This window comes from Hoplias malabaricus, chromosome 2, assembly GCF_029633855.1.
Source record: "Hoplias malabaricus isolate fHopMal1 chromosome 2, fHopMal1.hap1, whole genome shotgun sequence".
Taxonomy (NCBI): domain Eukaryota; kingdom Metazoa; phylum Chordata; class Actinopteri; order Characiformes; family Erythrinidae; genus Hoplias; species Hoplias malabaricus.
The window spans coordinates 61368785-61391758 of record NC_089801.1 but is presented as its reverse complement, the minus strand read 5'-3'; the positions used below and the strand labels follow the sequence as shown (position 1 = coordinate 61391758).

Genomic DNA, 22974 nt, shown 5'->3' with positions numbered 1-22974 from the left:
GGGTTTTTTTTCTACTTCACATAAACGGTAAAAGCCCTGTGAAGGACTGGCGCTCCCTCCAGGGTGTATTCCTGCCTGGCGCTCAATGATTTAACCTAAGAGTGTCTGGAATAAACAACAATGAACAGGAACTGAATGGATGAAATTATAAACATCACCATGTATTATGTAAACACATTGTATTTCCTTCTATTTGTCTTATTCAGGAGTCTGAAGTAAAGACAAAACATTTTCAGGCAATTCGTGTACTGCTGTCTCACCTGAAAAAAAGTTGTAAGTTATAAGGTGAGTGAAGGCACTTTCTATATGATGCATAATGTGGTGTTTACAATACAGTATAAGGAACCAAAACTTTGCTTTATATGTCTAATAAAGAGGAATTTGGCATCCATTTATTTGTGCACAGCTGCATACTATATATACACTGCACTATATGGTATGAGGTTTGCCTGTGTCCAATATTGTTATTTGTTACATAATTTCAGAAATCTCAGCATGTTTAGAGAACACTTACTTACTATATTAAGACACAAACATTCGACTGCATGATACTTATTAATTGGGCAGCATCAGTATTTAACAGCAGCAGATTTTCACATTTATTTTAAAAAAAAACATAAAAATTAAATATATTGATAGGGATATATTTATGACAATATCAATGATTCATATTAGAGAAATCACATTGTATTGTTCCTCCAGTAAATTCTAGCAACAAAGTTGTAAAATAGGAAGGCTGCTCACTTCAGGAATTTTCCAGGAAAATTATAATAGCTCTGGTACATTTAGTAATATGCTTAATACTCTGGAGTCCTGGAGCAAAAGTAGGCATATTTAGACATTTTAAATAATTTTTTAAAATGGATTGCAATAGCTCAGATTATGGACTACTCAGAGTGACACTAAAGAATGGATATGTAAATTGGGATGCTATCTGCATATGCACATTGACCTACAGTGGTGTGATTTTCTCTGGATACCTCTGGTTACCTTTCTTGTAAAATACATTAGAAGTAATTAAGGCTTAGAAAAAGATAATGTAACTCATTACAAGAGATAATGAACATCCTTGACAGATATTTCTTAATGTATGTGTACTACTTTAATCAGAGAGTGTGAGTGTTGTGCATAATTGTTCTTATATCATTAATGGAATATGAACATCTAAATTTTAATTATTAGTAATTAGTCCACCATTTTCCCTGTTACCTTGTCAGCTCCTACAGTTTAATTCCTACTCATCACCAGATTGATGTCTGATGTTTTTATTATCTTATTAATGAGAATAATATTTAATATAATATTTAATAAATTTAATATAATATTTACTACATTTAATCTGATTTTCACTGGTTTTGCCCTTCAACTATTATACTAACACAAGAGAGGACAATGTCATCAAATCCATTTTGATAATACAGATTTTCCAGATTTTCATGACTTGATAGTCAGTCACATTAGATTTGAAGTTCAATGTAAAAACAACATTAAACTTCAGGTGCTTGTCTCTGTTACATTAGTGGAAAAAGGTCAATTTGTTTAAACTGAATTTTTGTTCAATTTTGTGGTCTATTCATGAAATTTGAATAAGAAGTGTGACAATTGGGAACAGTAAGTAATTTTCTGACCTCATGGTTGAGGGCACAGTGAACCAGGTAAATAAAGGTGCCCTGCTGGGAGTTGAGAAACAGAAAGACAATGGCTAACACGTTACTGCCATCTACAAAGAAACCCAGAATCCAGGGTCCCCCGAGGATTATTATCTGAATCAAGGTTTTAAAGACAAGAACTCTACAGCAAGTGTGTGTGTGAGAGAGTGAGAGAGAGAGAGAGAGAGAGAGAGAGAGAGAGAGAGAGAGAGAGAGAGATACTTTTGCAACTGTGTTTATGTAGGCAGGATTTGGCTAAACACATGGACTAGTTTTTTCCATTGTACTCTGTCAGAAAAATTGTCACTGTGATGGTAACTTTTGCTGTTACTGTACCAGTAAATTTCCATACCTTCAGTTAGGAAGCATACTATTTTTTATTACTATATAAATATAATATTAATATATTCTTTGTAGATTTAACCTCCATGACTTATATAATTTTCTTTTATTTTACACAGTTCTGTAACTAAAGTTTACAGATGTCCCCCTCTCCTTCTGGAGAAGGGAATGTAATTAACCTTTAGGGAACACAACTGGATTTTAACACCACTGCTTTACCTCAATGATAAATTTGTAGCTTTAGTGACCAATAATGTATCTCTACTGTACCTTTTTTTCCAAAGAGTGTATATTTTGTAATATTCTTGTATCTAGGTGAAATCTCATAACCAATTCAATCATACTTAAATGCAGAAAATATTCCTTGGTGTTTGGTGTGAGCCCCTTCGGTGACAAAAATTATGTGGATTTGTTCCTAATATTCACAGTTAAAGTTTACCTTTAACACAGGAACTTTCATGTATCTGAATGTCTGATTGGTGTGTGCTGTTTGTTATCTCATTTGTTTGATCTGGAAGCGTTCACTGTTCAGTTTTGATAAGTCTGTTCTGAGGGTGATTATGACAGCGATGAAGATAATGAAGTTTAACTGTAAATGTAAAAATGAAGACATATTCAATAAATATTAAAGGTTATGCATATTGTATTTCTACATGAATTTCACCACTTGCAGTACCAAAACTTTACAATTTACAATTAACATTGGTCTTAAAGAACAACTTATCATCACTGACTCTATAAGGCTCAAGAAAGAGGCTGTGACACAGATTATGGATTACTTTATTTACTGGTTAAGAGCTAAATGATGCTTCATTATGTAGAGGAAAAAAAAGCTAAAATCTTGTCAATTTAGTTTAAGTCCTGTTATGTCACTACAATATCATCTTAATTAAATATGTTAAGTCGGTGCTTTGTTTACTGGCATAAGCTGTTCATAAGAATTCATATATATTTATACATGCTATCCATAATTTCACCTCATGCATGTGAAAATTTGAGAGATCTTACACTCTTTTCCATTAATTAACAATGTGTTCTAGAATGAAGTGAATCAGAATTAAATGAAAATTCTAGATTTCAGTTCAGTGTTCTAGTATGAACTTTGAATAATGTGAAAACTTCAAGCTGCGTGTAGACAACCGGAGCACACTCTAGAGATTTACTGTATGAATGAGTGCTGGGACACCCTGGGGAACCTCAACTCTTAAGGTTCCCTTCACACTCTGGTCTTCGTTATAGGCCATTTGTGCTCAGACAATTCAGAATGTAAGCATAGCTTTGAAGGCCTTTGGACAAGTTTAAATAAATCTTGTCACCTGCCATTTTCATATGTATTTTTACAATATTACTACTGTGTATGTTTTTTAATATTGTTTTTATTATTATTATTATTTGTATGTATTATATATATGTATATATATGTATACAATATTGTATTGTATTATATATTATTAATATTGTTTTTTTTTTATTTCCAAGTTTCCTTCTAGACACTGAGCCTTGCTGAGAGTGTTAGACTGTATTGGTAAACACTGTAACAGGTTTTTATTTGTAAAAATGAAATGCATCAGTGTTTATATTTTTGTTTAACTGTGTCCTTTCTTCTTGATTAAGAGCCCAAAGTTGTAAATGGAATACAGTGATATGAAGTTTGGAAACCCAATGAGTTGTATTCCTTGGAAATTATGTCTATAAATGCAGATGTTAAATTTTTTTTCAATGCACCAGAGATCTGGCTGGAAAGGTATAATGTGTTTAATAGTCTGTGATTTCCTCAAAGCATTTTTTAAAAAGGCACAGCTACTTCACTCTATGTTTCATCTTTGTTTTTGTTGTTTAATTTCATTTTATTTGTTGTAGATTGATGTGAATGGATATTGTGAGTTATGGTAGCATTATTCAGCTGGAGATGTCATTTCAGAATGAAGTGACAATGCTGTATTGTTAAAAGGAATGTCTAAGATTGTGGGGAAACGCAGCTCTAAACTGTTTTGAGGTGAAACTGTATGTTTGAGGGGAAAAATACATCTGTTTTTTGTACATGGCTGAAGTTTATCTTTATATTCACTTTTTGAATTACCACAGAAGCACATTTGTGACTCGAATTGATTAGCTTTGTAGCACTTTCTCTAATGCAGTTAGCCGTCACCCAATTTGGAGACATTGCCACCTTTAGTGTTCCAAAACAGCAGAAATAAGTTAATAATATGGAGCAGGAATAGAGCAATGCTCATTTGGTTTATGCTTTTCAATGTTTGGAGTTCTCCCTGTTGAATATCCAAAACTTTTCGACCTAATTTCCATCTGCTGCATCTCTGCCATAGTTGACTATTACAAACAATAACATTCCTATTTTTGGTTTGTTAAATGATTTGAATTGCCATTTTGTATGAAAAGTGCTCTATAATTAAACCTGCTGTTCCTTCCCTATATGTGTTAGTGTCTCTAAATCCTACTGCAGATGCAAATGTTTTCTGATGAAGTCACTAAAACATTATGTAGAATGACTATGTCAGTACTTACTGTAAGAATGAAAGATACAGGACCAAGAAAGCTCCACACAAAATCTATATATATATATACATTTTTAAGCATACATGAACTCAAAGTGTTAAATATTTGTAATTATGAAAATAATTTAATTTAATGAGACCCACTGGTCACTGCCATACCCATCAAGATACAGCCCAACAGAAACGCCCACCACAATCAGAGGAAAAACATATCCAATCACATTCAAGCATCTCCAGCCAAGCACCTCCTCCTGCTTTGATCTGATCTTCGTGAGATGAAGAGCATCACAGCTTCAATAAACATCCACACAAAAGCAGAGAGGAAGAGGAAGTGTAGAACACCTGCCATCACTGCACACCATGTCTGGAGAGAGAGAGAAAATCATAAACAAAACAAAATTTTTAATTTTCTAGTTTATATCTTATAGCTTACACTGTGGCACCCACTGAATTTAATCATATAATTATCACCACAATATTTATCCTCAGCTGATGATATAATGAAAGAGAGTTTAAACTATTCTCACCTGATTGGCCCGGATGTACTGCAGGAATTTCTGTGTGAGCAGGAAAAGGAGGTGAGCCAGAAACAGGCTGAGGCCAAGGTTTGTGAGAGGGGTGAGGTTCTTTCTCAGGTTTTGACGACAAAGAGTAAAGGTCAACAGGGTCAAGCTTAGGAAGAACTGCCCCACTGCCACAGCCACTGTGTTCAACAGCTCCATGAGAGGGTCACTCTGTAAAGCAACAATCAATACTTTATTGTTATTGCAATTAATATATCAATATCTAGACTTAATTAGTCTTGAAATATGTAAATAAACCAAAAATATATTTTAGTAAAATATTTAGTTGTGATTTACATTCAGTAGTGATGCTCTTGGTCAGAGCTACTTACAATTCTAATCACTTTACAACTGAAGGCAACTGTGGTGCTAGGAGTCTAGAAACATTTGCTGTAGCATGATATGCTTATCCAGGCTGGTAATTGAACACTGTTCTGTCATCACAATAATACGCCAACCTTCAATTAGTTTTTCAGAATAGTGTGCTACTGATTTGGCTATTTTTAATTTTATTGTGGGCATTGTGGGCAATGTAGTGCTGCATGAATATTTTCAGTATGAAATACCATATTGCCTTAATGCCTTAATGGTAATGGTAATGTGGGGGGTTCAAGTGCATTCTCGTGATCTAATCCCTGGCCCTTTCATGAATGAACTCATACCTGTCAGGGTTAAAGGCTCTAAAACTCAGACCGCACTAAAACACAAGCACATTCGTAAATATATAGGTATCTTACATTATCACCTGGGGGTGGGCTGATCTCCATGATGAGAGCGAAGGTTGAGAGGTGAACACAGGAGCACACACTGCAACTTGTTGGACTGGAGTAGTTCACAGCCATCTACACAGGACAGTGTACTATCAGGAGCCACAACGTACAGCAGAGAGAAGGGAGAACATAGTGACTTAGAGACTGTAACGTTAATAACTTCATTGCATTAATAACTTGCAGTTCCGTTCGACCCACACTCACAAATATGAGGCTTACCCAGTCTGACAGTGCCCCCACGGTAATACCGTATACCACAGACGGTATGAAAAATCTGTATACAGCCAATCCCTAGTACATACATTAAATGTCCTGGACTACACTCACTGTAATGTGTTGCAGGGTGAAGTTGACTGGTGTGCTGAGCTGTGTGTTGGGGGTTTCCTAAACAAACAACAAAATCTATATAGATTCTTTATAGATTCTTATGTCCTTTGTCATAACAAAAATGTGCCTCGCTATTGTATTGGATTGATTGAATTGTCTTTAGCTGGCTAGCTGTTGCTCCATCAAACATAGCTGAAACCATATCACTAGCAGGGGGTAGTATTAACTCCTCGACTGTACTATGTGGTTTTTAATGTGTGACATTGAGCAACACTGAAAGCTATTTTATAAGAGGCAAGTTGACAGTTTGCTGGTAAATGCAGCTTTAATAAAGCAAGCTTTTTTTCTAAAGAAGTCAACTGGTTTGAATTTGTGCTCTGGGTGATTTGTTTCCAAGTGCTGTTTTAATTTGCTTGGTTTTAGACTATCACTGCAATGTAATATTTAATGTCTATACTGTGTTATGTAATATTACATATTTTTAGCTTTAGTATTAAATGCTTACTGACCAGATAGTGCTGCTTGAAAATGAACTGTAAAAATATTAGTGAAAACATCATCAGATTTTCAGACAAGTCCCAAAAGTAAATAAAGGGAACCCAAATAATTACATGAGGAACTAAAAATTACATTTAATGATTAATTTACTGAGGAATATGATCCAGTGTTACAGATCTCTGAGTGGCAAATGCTTGCTTGCAGTGTTGTGATTCCTGTTGTGAATCAATAACTGAGACTAAATGTTTCTGATAACTGTTGATCAGTCTGCACACTGGAATTCTTCTGTAAAACAGCTTCAGCTCTCAGATGGATGCAGGTGTCTTCACACACACACTTTAGGTTCATCCAAACTCTTTACAGAGGGTTTGGTAACTGGTCGTACTTTAATCAATAACATCAACAATTCTTTTTGAGGCCCACAAAAATGTCCTTTTTCTACTATTGGTGTTTTTGTGTAAGTCAAATGATGTCATTCATTTATTCATTGTCTGTAACCGTTTCTCCAGTTCACTGTCACAATGGATCGAGAGCCTACCCGGAAACACTGGGCAGGAACACTTTTGCAGGACAACATACTCACACGTTCACTTCCTCCCGTGAACACTTTTTTGTATTTTAGTATTTTTGAACCATGGGAAGAAACCAGAGCACCCTGAGAAACCTGGAAAAACCCACACAAACATTGAGGGGGAGCATGCCAAACTCCTCACAGTCAGTCACCCCAAGCAGGGTTGAAACCCATAACCCCAGGACCCTGGAGCTGTGTGACTGCAACACTACCTGTTTACAGAATTTTAAGCAACACCATACACACATTCTCAGTCATATGTCTTCACAGCTATATGCATTGGGTTATATAAGAGTAAATTATTATTATTATTATTATTATTAATGCCTCAGAGAAGATTCAGGGAATAAAGTCATAATTCTGAGAATATTCTCTGAATAATTTGCTGCGTATGATGGAGCAGACACTATTGCTTAAGTCATACTATGGTATAGATTTCAGGAATAAACACAGAGTTCTCTTCCACATCAGGGCCAGATCGTGATTAGTATTTAAACCCTGAATTGGTGCACAAACCCATGGCATGTAGTTTCACATGATACAATTAATGATCACGAAAATGATCAATCCAGAGCGAGTGGAACTCCAGCGTGCCCACGAGGCTCCATCACATTACGACTTGGACTTGTACGATAAACTAAAGCCTTATGCTGTTCACTTGGCGCGCAGACTGTTAGTCTGTCTGTCTACATATTATGGAAAATAATAACCCAAACAGTGTTTCTCTAAATATACTTATTATATTCTCAGAATTATATAGAACTTTTTTACTCAAAAATTGAGATTTTTCTTAGAATTATTTAGAGAATATTCTCAGAATTATTCCAAGATTTTTTCTTAGAATTATTCAGAGAATATTCTCAGAATTCTGAATTTATTCTCTGAATATTTTTTTTTCCCCAACTCTGTCGTATATTTTCACTTGCAGCACCATCACAGAATAAGAGATTTTACAACATTGTTTGTATGCCACTCTTTAATTTACTAATAGAGACAGAATCTATGTAATACAAGTATTAGCACACAAAGATTACTACTATACCTTGATTATTCTCTGAAATCTGTTTAAGGTCAATGTCCATTTGAGAGTTGTTTACATTGAGCTGAGGGATTTTTGGTAAGTTGGCTTTTGGTCCAACTGCAAATACTTGAATATCTGAGAAATACAAATTGAACTGCATTACTGTTTTAAATGTTGGATAAAACCAGTACTATTAAAGGAGTTTGAGAAGTGCCTCTGAGAAGAAATTTGGCCTTACATGACAACTAAAAATCCAGAGGAGGGAAACTTTATTTTCGCTGAACAAAGCAAAAACACAACAACTCTGGTGCATTTGCCCATGCTAGTCTCTTAAAGGTGTAGAATGCCCTGAGAGTCTGACTAAATGTATATATGAAAATAAGGTCAGAAAGTCTGCAGTGGCCCCATACAGACACACACACACACACACACACACCCTGAATGAACAAAAACAGACATGTCCAGCCACCAGTTGGCCTGGGGAGTGAGAGGTGGTGGAGCAATGAAGGTACATCTCGAAACCCTGAGCCATGCTGCTCCAGGGTTCATAGGTGAACTGAGTGTTGTGGTCTGAGGAACTATCTGATGGGACAGCAAACCCTGCAACCCATGTTTAATAGTAATAGGGGCATCAGGACAGGGGTGTACCAGCATGGTAGCACCCACCAGTGCACGTTTAGCAGTGTTTAACACCTGGAGATTCTCTTCAGTCCAGTCCAGTGTGTCTGTCTGCTTTGCCTTTGAGTGCCTCATAGAGGGGACACATGGGATAAAGCAGTAGTAGTTCACCATACCCAATAACTCCACCAGAGCCTTAACTGTGAGAGGGCTGGCAAAATTTTGAATGGCCTCCATCTTGGCTGAGAACTGGACAGCTCTGGCTCTGGTGATGCTGTGGCTGAGGGAATATATTTTGTGCATTACACACAGGAACTTTGCTGGGTTGATGATCGAACCATGCTGGCTGAGACAATAAAACAGGATTCTGAGATGTTGCAGAAGTTCTGACTTGTAGGTGACTAGACTAATATGTCAGATCACGCAGGACGTTGTCCTTGAGACATTGGGAGGTTTGGACAGCATTCTTGAACTCAAACAGCGTGTGGAGGGACTTGAAAAGATCAAACAAGTTGATCACTGATTTCTGCAGAACATCCACCGGATGCTCACGAGGATTAACCACAGGGTGGTAAGGAAAGACCTGGTCCACATTGGAAATCAGGAAATCAGGCGATAAGGCGGCCCTGAGAACAGCGAGGGCCAAACTCTCCAGAGATATCAGAGAGGCAAAGCGTGCACACGGCCAGATCATTCACAGCCACTTCCAGAGCTACACTTTAAATTGCAGTGTCTCTCTCCCTCACCCCCTCCGTACTTATGGTTTTTGCCTTGTCTTGTATTACATTGTATTGTATTGTACTATAGGGACATTGTATTTTTCTTAGCCATATCTTTTGCACTTTAATGTGTATGCACTGTTTTATGTTGCACTAGCTTTGCACTAGTCGCACTTTAATGTTGTGTATTGTCTTATGTAGCACCTTGGTCCTGGAGGAACGCTATTTCGTTTCACTGTGTACTGTAAACACTGTATACTGCTGAAATGACAATAAACTTCTTGAACTTGAACTTGAAAAGGTGACTGTCCCAGTGAAGCAAGCAAAAACATGTGGAATGTTAGGAATATTTTAGCGATCTGGTGTGGTGTCATTGTTGAGGTGATGATAATGGGCTTTTTGACACTTAAGTGCCTCTGCATTGTGCGTAGGTCTAACTCTAACTCTAAGCTCAGAAACCATCAGGATCTTCACATATTATATGTGTGGTTTGATTAAGAATTATGTAAAACATGATTTTGTCTGAATGATATGATGTTGTGTTAACATATAAACTTATATGCTGCATCTTTCTCAAATGGAATGAACTCAGGCGGCACGGTGGCGCAGCAGGTAGTGTTGCAGTCACATAGCTCCAGGGCTCAGTGTTGTGGGTTCGATTCCCGCTCCGGGTGACTGTCTGTGAGGAGTTGGTGTGTTCTCCCAGTGTCTGCGTGGGTTTCCTCCCACAGTCCAAAAACACATGTTGAAGGTGGATTGGCGACTCGTAGGTGTGAGTGTGTGAGTGAATGTGTGTGTGTCTGTGTTGCCTGTGAAGGACTGGCGTCCCCTCCAGGGTGTATTCCCGCCTTGCGCCCAATGATTCCAGGTAGTCCCCGCGACCCTGAACTGGATAAGCAGTTACAGATAATGGATGCATGGATGGAATGAACTCACTCTAGGCTATTCTGAAACAATATGCTCAAGTGAGAGACTCCACTGTGTAAAAAGACTACATTAAAAATATTGTTTGATAATTATTGCAAAAGCATGATTCAGAAATCTTGGATACTCATTCAACAGAGATTGCAGGAGTCTTTCTCCTAAAGTCTTGGTCTTGTCAAATGTCATAAATTATATGTCACTACTCCAGGGAGGTTCTAGTCTAAAAGTACATCCAATCAGAATTAAGAGATTTACCTTCCTCAATCCCTAAGGACCAATCAAGCCTTCAGGGTGGGGTTCCTAAGACCTAGTTTAAAACCAGTGGTGCTGGAACTTTTCAGTCAAGACAAAATCAGTCTTTCAGTCATGAAGTCTGGAGTCAGACTTTATATGGAGTAAGTCTATTTTTCTCTCAGAGTTAGACAGGGAGTCTGAAGGGGTTCTAAGCAATGCTGTTCTGAAAACAGAACAGAGAAGCAAGAGAACAGAAACGGGGAAATAGAGGAACAAGGACTCACATTTTGGAGGTTCAGCACTGCAGAAATGAACAAATTTAGAAAGCTATTGTTTAATCCAGCAAAGCTCAATGCCACACCCTGAGCATGAAAGAGACCTCTGAGCCCTGAAGTGTGGAACAAGAGCTTCAGGATCGCGATGGAGAAGGCCACATTCACCCTCAGAATGATCACCTTGTGAGGCAGTGTCTCTGAGCAAAGTCCCAGGAGAGACATGCATGGACGTGGCTCACCCATGTAAACTGATTAATGAGGGAAAATGCCACATGCCCCCTTTAGAATACCACCAGTTCAGACAGAGTGGATGCCGTGTCTAAGACGGCGTCTCTTACCAAAAGCACAATGAAAGAAGAGGGACAGCCACTGCTGCCATGCTACAAGGCCCGTGTCTTTGAGAAGCTCCAGAAAGCCCAGTGTCTTTGAAGTCTTCTACTGGCATCATCCCCACACTGCTAAAAGGAACATGTGAGGTCACTGGCTCATTTCTTTCATAGCTCAGGAGAATGGTGATGAATGCTTTGCTGTGATAAATTATAGTCTTTTTAGAATTTAGGGTAATAATCATAGAGAACTGCCCTCATATATTAATCTCCATCCTCCCTCACGTATCACTGTAGTCTATTTCATTATATGAATGTATAATCTATATACATTATTTGACATTACATGTTATAAACCAGTTGTGTAATAAAACCAGTCCTTGGTTATTTGTTTGTGTGTGCACCTTTCTTGTAAGGAATTATTATATTTGGGTAAGATTCAATTTTGGAGCCAAGAACCTACAGCGGGTCAATATGCATGATAATTAGTAAATAATTTATAATAATATTATAATATGTTATAAGCATGTTATAGATTATTTGAAGAAATTATCACTATTCATAGGTTTAATAAATGAGCGTACATTTATTGTTTTTAAGTTGCAAACACTTCATCTAGTACAGGGGTCGGCAACCTGCGGCTCCAGAGAAAAATTATTTTGAAAATAATTGCTGAGTATTTAATTTAAATTTAATTTTTTTTTAAATTTAATTTATTTTTTTTAGTTCGTTCATTTTCAAAATATAATTCTATGAAGATTATGGTGATCTTGTAACATCTAAAATATTTTAATATTTAAATTATTTTTGTCGCTCTTAATACACGTCACAACTTCCAACGTGCAACACCCGCCCGTGTGCGGTTTCTTGAACTTTTTGACAGCTGACTGCACAGTGCCAGTAAAATAATGACGGCACGCAGAGACAGCATTTTTGTTTGCTGCCAGTGGATAATTTAAGTTCGGTGTTTTTTTTCCATTACTACAAGGACTCAAATAGACATTGAGTATTTTACTTAACCGTAAACCCAACATATTTTTTTCAGAGTTAAAAATGTTTTGTTGCAAATGTTATTTCATTTTTCTGCAGTCGTTCATTAATTTCATAAATGTAACACAGTATAGTTTGTTTATATATAGCACAAAGGCAAAAAAACCCTGTTATATGCAGTGTTATTTCATGTAAAATTTCAAAAGGGTTTTATGGCTCCCAGTGTTTTCTCTACTGTGTGAAACAAGTCCAAATGGCTCTTTGAGTGGTAAAGGTTGCCGACCCCTGGCCTAGACTCATAACCACTGCCGTAGAGAGTCTGGCAATGCAAGATTATGGTGAGGCTGATGTGCTTGACTGAAAGTTTTTCATGGAAATTGAATTAGTTCTCAGGTCAAAGAGACCCCTGGAGTTATGTGATCCCCCAGTGAGACCAGACTAAACCATGTCGTGCCTTGGCATGTTCTTTCTGTGTCTGCATGTGTATGCATATATATGTGCATGTGTGTTTGTTTTTTCTCTCCTCTTCCTTACAGTTTCACTTATGTGTATTACAGTTTTTTACTGATAATGGTAATTCATCTCTAGAAATTGACATTATAACCTCATATATCCCTTTACAAAGGATTTTAAAGCCAGAAATGTTTATACAAAGGAAATGAAATGTCAAGCATGCCATTCATAACTTACTGGTGTTTGTAGATGACACAGTGCTGTTGTCATTGTTTAGAGCACAGGTGTTCACATCTGAGAAAGGGAGATATCAGACTTGTTAGACAAACAGGGAAATCCAATCAGTTTTCTTAACTCCTGTCTGAAAGACCAAAGGTTTAGAAATTAAACAGTACCTGCACAGTACTAAACAGTACCTGCACAGTACTAAACAATACCTGCACAGCACTAAACAGTACCTGCACAGCACTAAACAGTACCTGCACAGCATAGCAGAATCCTGGACTGAGAAACTCAGACATAATAGTTTCCTGGACAAGCTTTGACTTTAATGAACAGAGAGTTGCAACAGCAGTTACTTCCTGACATCCCACAGACCTGACAAGTGACTATTCCATCTGTGATCTGAGGATGAGAGCCATAGAGGGATATCAGTGACACATCTGGATTCATTAACACAGGTCTGTGGCATACGGACACTCATTCCATAATATAGCAGCCAGTACCAGCCGTTCCAGGTGTAGTCTTAATCACAGACATACAGTCCAGTCGCATTGGTGCCTCTCCAAGGTTGGTCCAGAAGCATGTAATTATTGCAGGAATTAGCTGTTTGTGAAACAAAAAAAATATGCACCAAATGCAAAGAGGTACTTTTTTTCTAAACTAGCGGTTTCAATGTGACATGCACTGTTACTAAGCCAGGGGTAATGTCGATAACCTACCTGTTCCACTGTCTAAATCTAATTCAGTTTACTGCTCTTTCTTCATTAAATCCTTTACTCTTTACTGATAGTCTGTAACTGTTTCATCAGTGGTCCATACCGTAAGTATGTATTGTAGTTTTTCTATGAATGTGAATTTGTTTTAATCAATGACATGTATCAATTGTGTCTGGGTGGATTTAGTCTTTACTTACTTAGATATTCAGCAAAGCTGATTGTGATGGCAGTTAGCTGGACCAGAGAGAGCCCTGGTGGAAAGATGACATAACATCATTTTGGGTTAAATTACTGTATTTTAACACAAAAAACTCTAAACAGTTCCCACAGGTACTTCACAATTTACTCTGAGATTTGGATTGTCACCAGCTATTAAGTAGATAAAGTAAAAACTGAAGCATGTTTCTTATAACACGTAAATAAAACAGAGAGAAGAGGCAAATATAAACAGACTCCACAAACTTTCAAATTACTCCTGCCTTTTAAAATAATAAATTTAACCAAGAATTTCCCATAAGGGAAAAAAAAAACACACACAACTGTTTTTCTTGCTGAAATCATTCATTCATTCATTATCTGTAACCGCTTATCCAGTTCAGGGTCGCGGTGGGTCCAGAGCCTACCTGGAATCATTGGGCCCAAGGTGGGAATACACCCTAAAGGGGGTGCCAGTCACTGGGCAACACAGACACACACACATTCACTCACACAGACACTTTTGAGTCGCCAATCCACCTACCTGTGTTTTTGGACTGTGGGAGGAAACCGGAGCACCCGGAGGAAACCCACGCGGACACGGGGAGAACACACCAACTCCTCACAGACAGTCACCCGGAGTGGGAACCGAACCCACAACCTCCAGGTCCCTGGAGGTAGTGACTGCGACACTACCTGCTGAGGCACCGTGCCGCCCTTGGTGAAATCAGATTTTTTTAAAAATGTTAAGTCATCATGTTCACTAAGAGTTATTTCGCATATGCTTATGGTTATTCAGATAAAAAGGTGTCCTGCAAATTTTTACTCACCCTGTGTATGTATAGGTACAGAATTTCACTAAAGTGGTGGTGCTAAAAGTTCTGCAGAGAAACTATTATTTGGCATATAATTTCAAACAACTGTAATTAAGTGATGGTCCTAAAAGCTGTGGTGGACGTTCAGGTAAAAAGCATAAAACTGACAACTGCCTTTTGCTCAATGGAATATTTAATTAAGCTTAAAATCAAAGAGCCCAAGTAAAACTGTTGACACTCAGACCATACTCAGCGGTACATGAAACATAGCAGCGGAACTTTTTTTTCTTACTTTAGACATAAAATGAAACATGTACCAATACCAATGTGTACCATTTTTGTAAAGATTTTTATAAATATTAAAATCATTTTTAATTACTACAATGAATCATTTTTTAAATCAGAGCACACTGTCCAGTTCTTAGTTGTTATACACTTTAAAATCTGAAATTCTTCAGTTTTTGAGGTAGAACTGTTAGAACTCTTAGTCACTAATATGTATATGCTATAATATTAATAATATAAACCTAATTAGTCAGGTGGATCTATGAGCACACACAGAATATGAACCATTCTTATATTATATTCCCACCAATACTTTGACGACCCTCTCAAACGACTGAGGTTTTGTCCCAGAGGTTCAGGTGAGCCCGAAGCCCATGAGCTGGGTACTATTTCATTGGACATCGGTTTCTGCTGGACTTCTGCTCCTGCTGCAAGATCTGGACACTTGTGACAATACTATGAAGTGCTAGGATGCGCATACTGTACCTCTTCTTAAAAGACAACTCATTGATTAGAACAGATGACACAGGGGTAATATCTGCAACTTTGCTCAGCTCTCTCCCAATTCAGAATTCTCCTTACTGTCCAGACCCCCTTGGTCTTTCTCCAGAAACTCTTCTGCTGTGATTAGATGTGAAGTCTGGTTTAGTCGTCTTCCAACAATATGAACAGTGGACTGGAGCCCGTAAAAGTAGGAGTTAGTTGCATGGTTAATCCTGTGACCACCTCATGGTCAGACTTCTTTTGTATTTGACAAAATTCTCAAACTTTTGCTTGTTGGGGTGATTTGTTCTTTCCACAGCCCCACCTGACTGCTGTTGATCATCATCATCATCTTCTTTTACACTTAATCTATCAGTGTCGCAGTTCTCAGTGTGTCCTTAGCTCAAATTTCAGAAAGATGTGAGATGATTTATTCACAAAGCGTGTATCAGAATAAGAAATATTTGTGGCACTCCCCAACACAGGATAATGTCACACCAATCTCACCTCAAAGAACGCTGAAAAGTGTCGGCAAAATCAGTCACAGAAAACCATGATCCATTTGATGGAATTTCTGTCAGAACACTAGCAGGTCTGGGATCAATATGTGCTGATAGGTAGCAGAGTGAGGAAAGAACTTATAAATAATATCCTTACCCACTCACACAATGCACCCAGATGACTAGATTAAGGTTTAAATTCTCGCTCGCTACAAAACTGAGGGCAGCTGCCTAATTTTCAGATATTTTCACATGGTTCCACTACATTGGCTGATCTGAGACGTTCAAGCCCCACAAAGGGTGCCAGTAAGTATGCAGTTTGTATTTAACGTCATATCTGCCTAGGGCCACATTCATGGCAAGAAAGGTAGTAAGATGTTATTAATTTACTAATACAGTTTTATTTTACTGAAGTTGAGGTTCAGCTATCTTAAAACCAAGACTATTTTTTTCAACGCAACTGTTGATTAGAACAATTTACAGCAGATTAATGCTATCAGTTATCATTAAGAGTATCAGCTCACAGCCTAATACCAGAGGACAAGGTGATTGCTGAGAGGAGACTTGAACTTAGTCCCTTAGTTAATTAAAGAGTGTCTGGTCTGTCTATATGACCATACTTGTTATGACCATTTTCTCGGTCACTTTGATTATTCCAAAGCTTCTTTTCTTCCCCAGTTTTATCTTAATTTAAAGCTTTAAATTAGCTGACAACTTTAACACATTTTACTATCTCATCTTGACACACACATGAATAAGCCGAATAAACAATACACAGGTGTTTACGTAGAGACAGCATGTACATAATTATTCTCCTGAAGCTTTTACAACTTTATGGCTTCATTCCAGCTATTACGAAAATAAAGTACTTTTAATATTTTACATGAACACAAAGCATATAATTAGGTTAACTTGCTACAGAAAATTACAAGGAAATCTTTTCTTAACTTACCTGGTTTCCTGATTTTACTGGGAGACTAACTCGTCCTTTGTCCATATTCCAGGTTTATATCTCTGGTGACATCGCACAGTTCGCTCAAATAAAAAACTGGACGGACGGATATGAAATAATCCAGGTAATAAACACTTAGACCGGTCGAGTAACGGCAGGGAGAGAGACACATGTAAACAGAGGGACTTTTCAAACCTGACCGCTGAGAGGCGGGCTCATTTCTCATTGGCCAGTTTCCTGAATGACAGCCAGATTAACCAATAGCAGCGTGGTGAGACAGCCAATAGCAATTATTTCAGCATGGCAAAGTTGTGGTAATGTAGCAAGATTTCTTTCTTTTTTTTTCTATCTGCTAAAAGAAAATGTGTATTTTTGCAAGATATATTTCATGGATTTATCAAGTGAAGCGGCTTAATAAAAAATGACAGCTTCAGAATAATATTGAGAGGCCCCTCCGACCTGTAATTGGGAGAATAGTGCCCTGCTAACAGCTCCTGGGCCTACTCTAAAATACATGGCAATGAAACTTCAGAACCATGGAGCGTAGATCTTTCACAAGAAATGCATAACACTGTACAGCACATAGCTCATGGGTGTTTACCCCGCTACAAGAAGAATCTAACTCTGTGTTCCTGGTACAGACATTACGGCAGAGTGAGCAAGGAGGACAAAGAGAGAGTGGGAGCGATATTTACAACTAAATGTACATGATATTGCACATTGGTGGATTAAAATATTGCACATACACACTCACACAAGCCCTGACTGTGTTAAAGTCCAGAGAGCCATTTGCAACTGATGTGAATATTGTCGTGTTTGCCTCTGTGTTACGGGATGCATGGAATGATTCACACAACAACTCAGAGTACAATCGGATGGCGGATTGTACTTGTCGAAAGAGGCTTGCAACACACAAAATGCACGGTGAGGTAAGTGCACTTTCTCAGTCCAGAGGAAAGACTAACCCATACACGGCAAGGACACGAGCAACTGCCTAAACACTCACCCCTCTGTTTCCTATGCTCTCCACTTTGGTACATTGTGGAGACAATGCCATTGGCTCCTGAGGGGTATGTGTAACAATAACACTATAACATTAACACAAAAGCAGCTGTTTTGCTAGATAACTGCACAAAGTCATTATCATTGCAGTATTTCTCTGCTCAGAAGGTCTGTGTGTGAGTGCTTGTCTGGAGAGGGATGTGTGTATGTGAGAGAGACTTATTTTCAAGACAGAACCCATAAATGTGAATTACACTCAGGAACAGGTAGAGGGAGCTCAGGAGACAGAAAAAAGGCATTTCTTATATAGTACTCCTTTAAAAGCCACCAGTGAGGTCCAGTTTCACATGTCCTACATCATGGAGGCATCTTAGGTAATTAGAGTATTTGGTATCACACATTATATTTTAAATGTTTATCAATAATTTCATACAATACTCTTAAAAAAATCTCATGCATCTGTGAAACTGCTATTTCTCAGGCCATTTTTATTAATTAAGTGTAATATTTTTTGGGGGCAGGCGCACTATTTTAATTTGCACAGTTAAAATATAAATAAAAAGTAAAGGCAGTAAATGCTAATATATAGTTTGTTGTCAGCTCATAGCCTGAGATGTTCCAAAACACAATCTGGTTTAAATACACACTGATTTTATATTCATTTATACACTACCTTTCTATGTGACATAAGGTATAAAAATTAAAATTTTAAAGGTTGAAAAAATGTAATTAATAAATGTAATTAATTAACCCTCACTGATTTACATCAATGGTAAAAGTGGCCAAAGTCTTAGAATAAAGTTTGTGTCAGATCATAAAAGCACTTTTAGAATATTTTATGATTTTTTTTAAATTTATGTTACATCACATTTACAGTGTAGCCAATGAAGATACATGATTGTGTGTCTGTGAGGAGTTTGGTGTGTTCTCCCTGTGTCTGCGTGGGTTTCCTCCGGGTGCTCTGGTTTCCTCCCATGGTCCAGGGACACACGTTGGTGGGTGGATTGGCGACTCAAAAGTGTCTATATGTGTGAGTGTGTTTGTGTGTTTCCCTGTGAAGGACTGGGGCCTCCAGGGTGTATTCCTGCCTTGCGCCCAATGATTCCAGGTAGGCTCTGGACACACCAGAATGAATAACACAATGTTATTCATTCATGTACGACATACATTATTTGGATGATCGGTATTAAATTCATATATGTTGTTCATGTATATATGACATTTGTCTGATTATAGGTAAACATACATAAAGATCATATGTTTTTTTTTTGTTTTTTTTTGTTTTTTTAACTTTTCTATATGGGTAATATACATATGAGGTATATCGGGTACAAATGTGATACAAATACATTTGCTACACTCCCCTCAGAGTTGTTGCTAAATAAAAATATATTTTTTAAAAATAATCTCAAACATATTTGTAAATTTCCACATCACTGAGAACTTCAGCCCCTGGCTTTGATTTTAGCAGTGAGGCTGTAGTTTGCTAAAGGTAGTCAGGTCAACTTTCTGTGAGATATTCCATGACCATAACTTTCTTTTTACATAGAAATACAATACAGACATAAATATTACTTAGAAAAATAAAAATACAAGTCTCAGTTTTGAAAAAAAAAGTAACAGGATCAATTCTTCTAAGCAAGCAGAATTAAAACAACCTAGAAACAAGCTGAAAACAGATGCCTGCTCACATCTGTGAATTTTTTAGTGATGTTTTTTCTGCTACGCTTACAAAGAAATCAAAGCAGTACTCACATGTCAAAAGATTCATTATATTCCTATTAATTTTCAATAACTGAGGAAAGGAAGATATCCGTATCTTCAGGCAGCAGGTTTAATATTTGCCTACTGCCTGTTCCAGGTTCTGGTTAAATGTAATTTATTTGCATCATATTCTTCTACTGGAACCTGGGGATTTTGTGCTTAACAGGCAACAAATCATCTGCACCATAAACAAACCACATGGATGTGAAAATATGAATTCACCCTTGGGTGGATGTGTTTTTTAAGAGGAAATTGTTCTGTGATGAATATTTATATCTGTAAATGGGTCAGCCAGGCTTGTCAAATCATCAGACAAATCATGGTACACAACAATTGAGCTCAGACCGGTCAAGTATATGGTTTTCAAAATTTTCGAATCCTTTAGATTTTTAATTTGACCTAAAATTATGAAGGTGCCACAAGCCACCTGAAATATTGAACCGTATTTGTACACCTAATCTAACTTGGTCAGTCTTACCACAGAATGCTAGAGTGTGTAGACATGACCGACCGACACTTGGAGATCATAACACAGCCTTCAGAGGCTTTTGCAGTGATCTGTATGACCATGATTCGCAGGATGGGTGTGTAAAATCAAGGTGAAAATGTGTGTGAGGACGATAAAATCTTCATATTGCACAAGATTTCTAATTGGTGGTACTTTCATTTTCCAGATTCTATATGTTTTTTTATATTAAATATTGAGGGTGAATAAGTAAAAAATACACTCAAATAATTAATTACATTTATTGTAGTGGGTTGTACACTGAGTTGTTGTGATCTCTTGGACTCCTGGTTCAGGATGTCTAAAGTATCATTGAACACATGAGCTCCTGGTTGTAGGAACAACACATGGACCTCTGTTCCTGAATGTAGCTGCTGGTATGCTTTTGCTTATGCAAATAGATACAGCTTGTTGACCTTTCTGGAGAACAAACAAACAAATCTATTTTTCTGGTTACCTGAGTAGCCTCATTGATGGTCAGGACAGATTATCTTAAATAATAATCATATTATTTTACTCTTCATTGAGGCTTGACAGATGGAGAACCCTGTTGAACCCAGAGAAGCCAGTAGGGAGGGGCAGTCGTGGCTGTAGTAATAGAGAAGCAAGCTTTATTCCTAAATCCTAATTATCTCACAGTCCTGATACCAAAGTGACTGGCTGAGAGACGTTCCAGGAGTGCTATTACTGCATGAAATTCGTGCTCTGACAGAAGCTCTTAACGGCAGCTGTAGCCTAATAGTTAGAGATTGGGCTTAGTACTGGGAGGTCAATTGTTCAATCCCAAAGACGGGCAGGAACATCCATGACTGAAGTGCCCTTGAGCAAGGCACTGAACCCACAACTGCTCCCCGGGTGCCGTGGATGGATGCCCCCCACTATGGGTGTGTGTTCACAGGCCCTAATGTACTTGTGTGTGTGTGTGTGTGTTCACCGCCACAGAAGGGTTAAATGCAGAAGACACAGGTCGTTTTATGACAAATAATTGCACATTGTTATTATTAAACAGTCAACTTAGCAACAACGCCATCACAAACATTTTTATATCCAACATGAAACCAGTTCAGTTTCCATTCACTTAAAGAGTTAAGAATTGTGGCACAGAGGACCTGTTTTCTGCATTCTGATTGTAAAACTAATGAAAATAGTAAAATAATAACAGCAAAATGCTAGCCCTGTGTGGTTTTATTTGTTGTGTTCAGTGCAAGTAGTGGCATATATTTTTCCTCCACTGCCCTTGTTCACCAGATGAACATCACGGTGATGGAGCCATACTCCAATATACACTTTTTAACTTAGAACTTCTTATCGTGTATGACAAATCACTATGATCTGAACACGCTGTAAACAATTGGAATATCAACATTTTTTTGACTCTGTATTACTATCCATTTCTCTCTGACTCTGGTTCTGTCCTGATTTAGACAGAGAACAGCTCTGAATAACACAGGCTTGATTCTCATCAGAACTGGTGTAAAGAAATAAAAACTGAATGGAACTAGTTTAAAATTTAGAGTTCTCCACCAAGGAATGTGCCATGAAGTGGAACTGAGTTGATGAATGTATTCTTTATCCTAATACCTAATAATAAATGGCAAAACAAACGGTGGTATATTCACAATACTACGCTCTAGGTTCATGCTGTAAAGTGAGATAATAGCACAACCCTCAAGTGTTTTATTGCATAATTGAACCCTAACCCTGTTCAATTCCCAGGACAGGCAGGAAAAACACACCCACGGCAGAAGTGCACTTCAGCTGAGCATATAACCCTCAAACTCTGTGTGTGCATATGTGTGTTTAATGCCCCAGTGTATGAAAAATTGCTCAATAGTGCAATGGATGGGTTAAATACAGAGAAACAACTTAAAAAAAAGTTAAATAAGGTGATCCTTCTTTTTCTTTTCCCTCTTCAGTAATTCAGATTCTCTATTTCTTTACACAGACTTTCAATAAGTTTTTCTTGTCAATGAGATGATTGGAATTACTAAATACATTAAGAATTATTTTTAAATTAAGGTTCACTCTATTTTTTTTACTTTTTTGTAGGAAGTGAAAAGTTCAGCTGGTAGTCAGTAAATACTTCAGTAAAGACATCAAACATAACATATGTCTTTAATATTGCAGTTGAATATTGACGTTATAGCATTCATAATTTAGTGTTTTGTACAATATAGTCTTTTATGTACAGTGCCTAAAAACCTGTGATATTTTCTACTTTCATTTTATTTTGTATATGTATTTTATGTTAAATAAAATGTGCCATAGTTTAGCAAGAAAAAAGAAAACAAAAAACAAACACCTTCAAAATGAAAACAGATTTTTGCAATGTATTGTCATTTAATTAAAAATATACAAGTGACTGCATAAATATTTTTACCCCTTTAAATCAACTGACTTAATTCAACAGTCCTCCAGGCAATTGAGGCTAGCAGTCTCATAGTTAGTGAAGTGGAGATGAGTAAATTTAATGAATTGTGTTGGGAGATTTAGCAAAAAAAAAAAAAAACACTTAAGTAATAAAGTTTAACTGCAATATCTTGTTCTGTGTTGCGTTGAATCCAGAGTCTATATCCCGAATCACTGGGGTCAAAGCAAAAACATACTCTAGATAAAATGCCAGTCCATCACAGGGCATCACACATTCACACAGAGTTTGAAACACTCACCCTGACACTCACAACAGTGAGCAGTTTCACACATTCACCCAGTCACTGTCTCTCACACACACGTACACCTGTT

General features: G+C 37.4%; 1 long non-coding RNA gene and 1 pseudogene across 1 annotated transcript; both read right to left on the bottom strand.

Moving 5' to 3' along the window:
- Nucleotides 1-164: 164 nt before the first annotated feature.
- Nucleotides 165-22974, bottom strand: part of LOC136677606 (adhesion G protein-coupled receptor E3-like) — a 48866-nt pseudogene continuing 26056 nt past the window's right edge.
- Nucleotides 13521-14634, bottom strand: LOC136686108 (uncharacterized). The gene is made up of 3 exons (XR_010800285.1): nucleotides 14471-14634; nucleotides 13929-13982; nucleotides 13521-13618 (listed from the first exon to the last, which is right to left on the bottom strand). It is a non-coding gene; the product is annotated as an uncharacterized lncRNA (long non-coding RNA).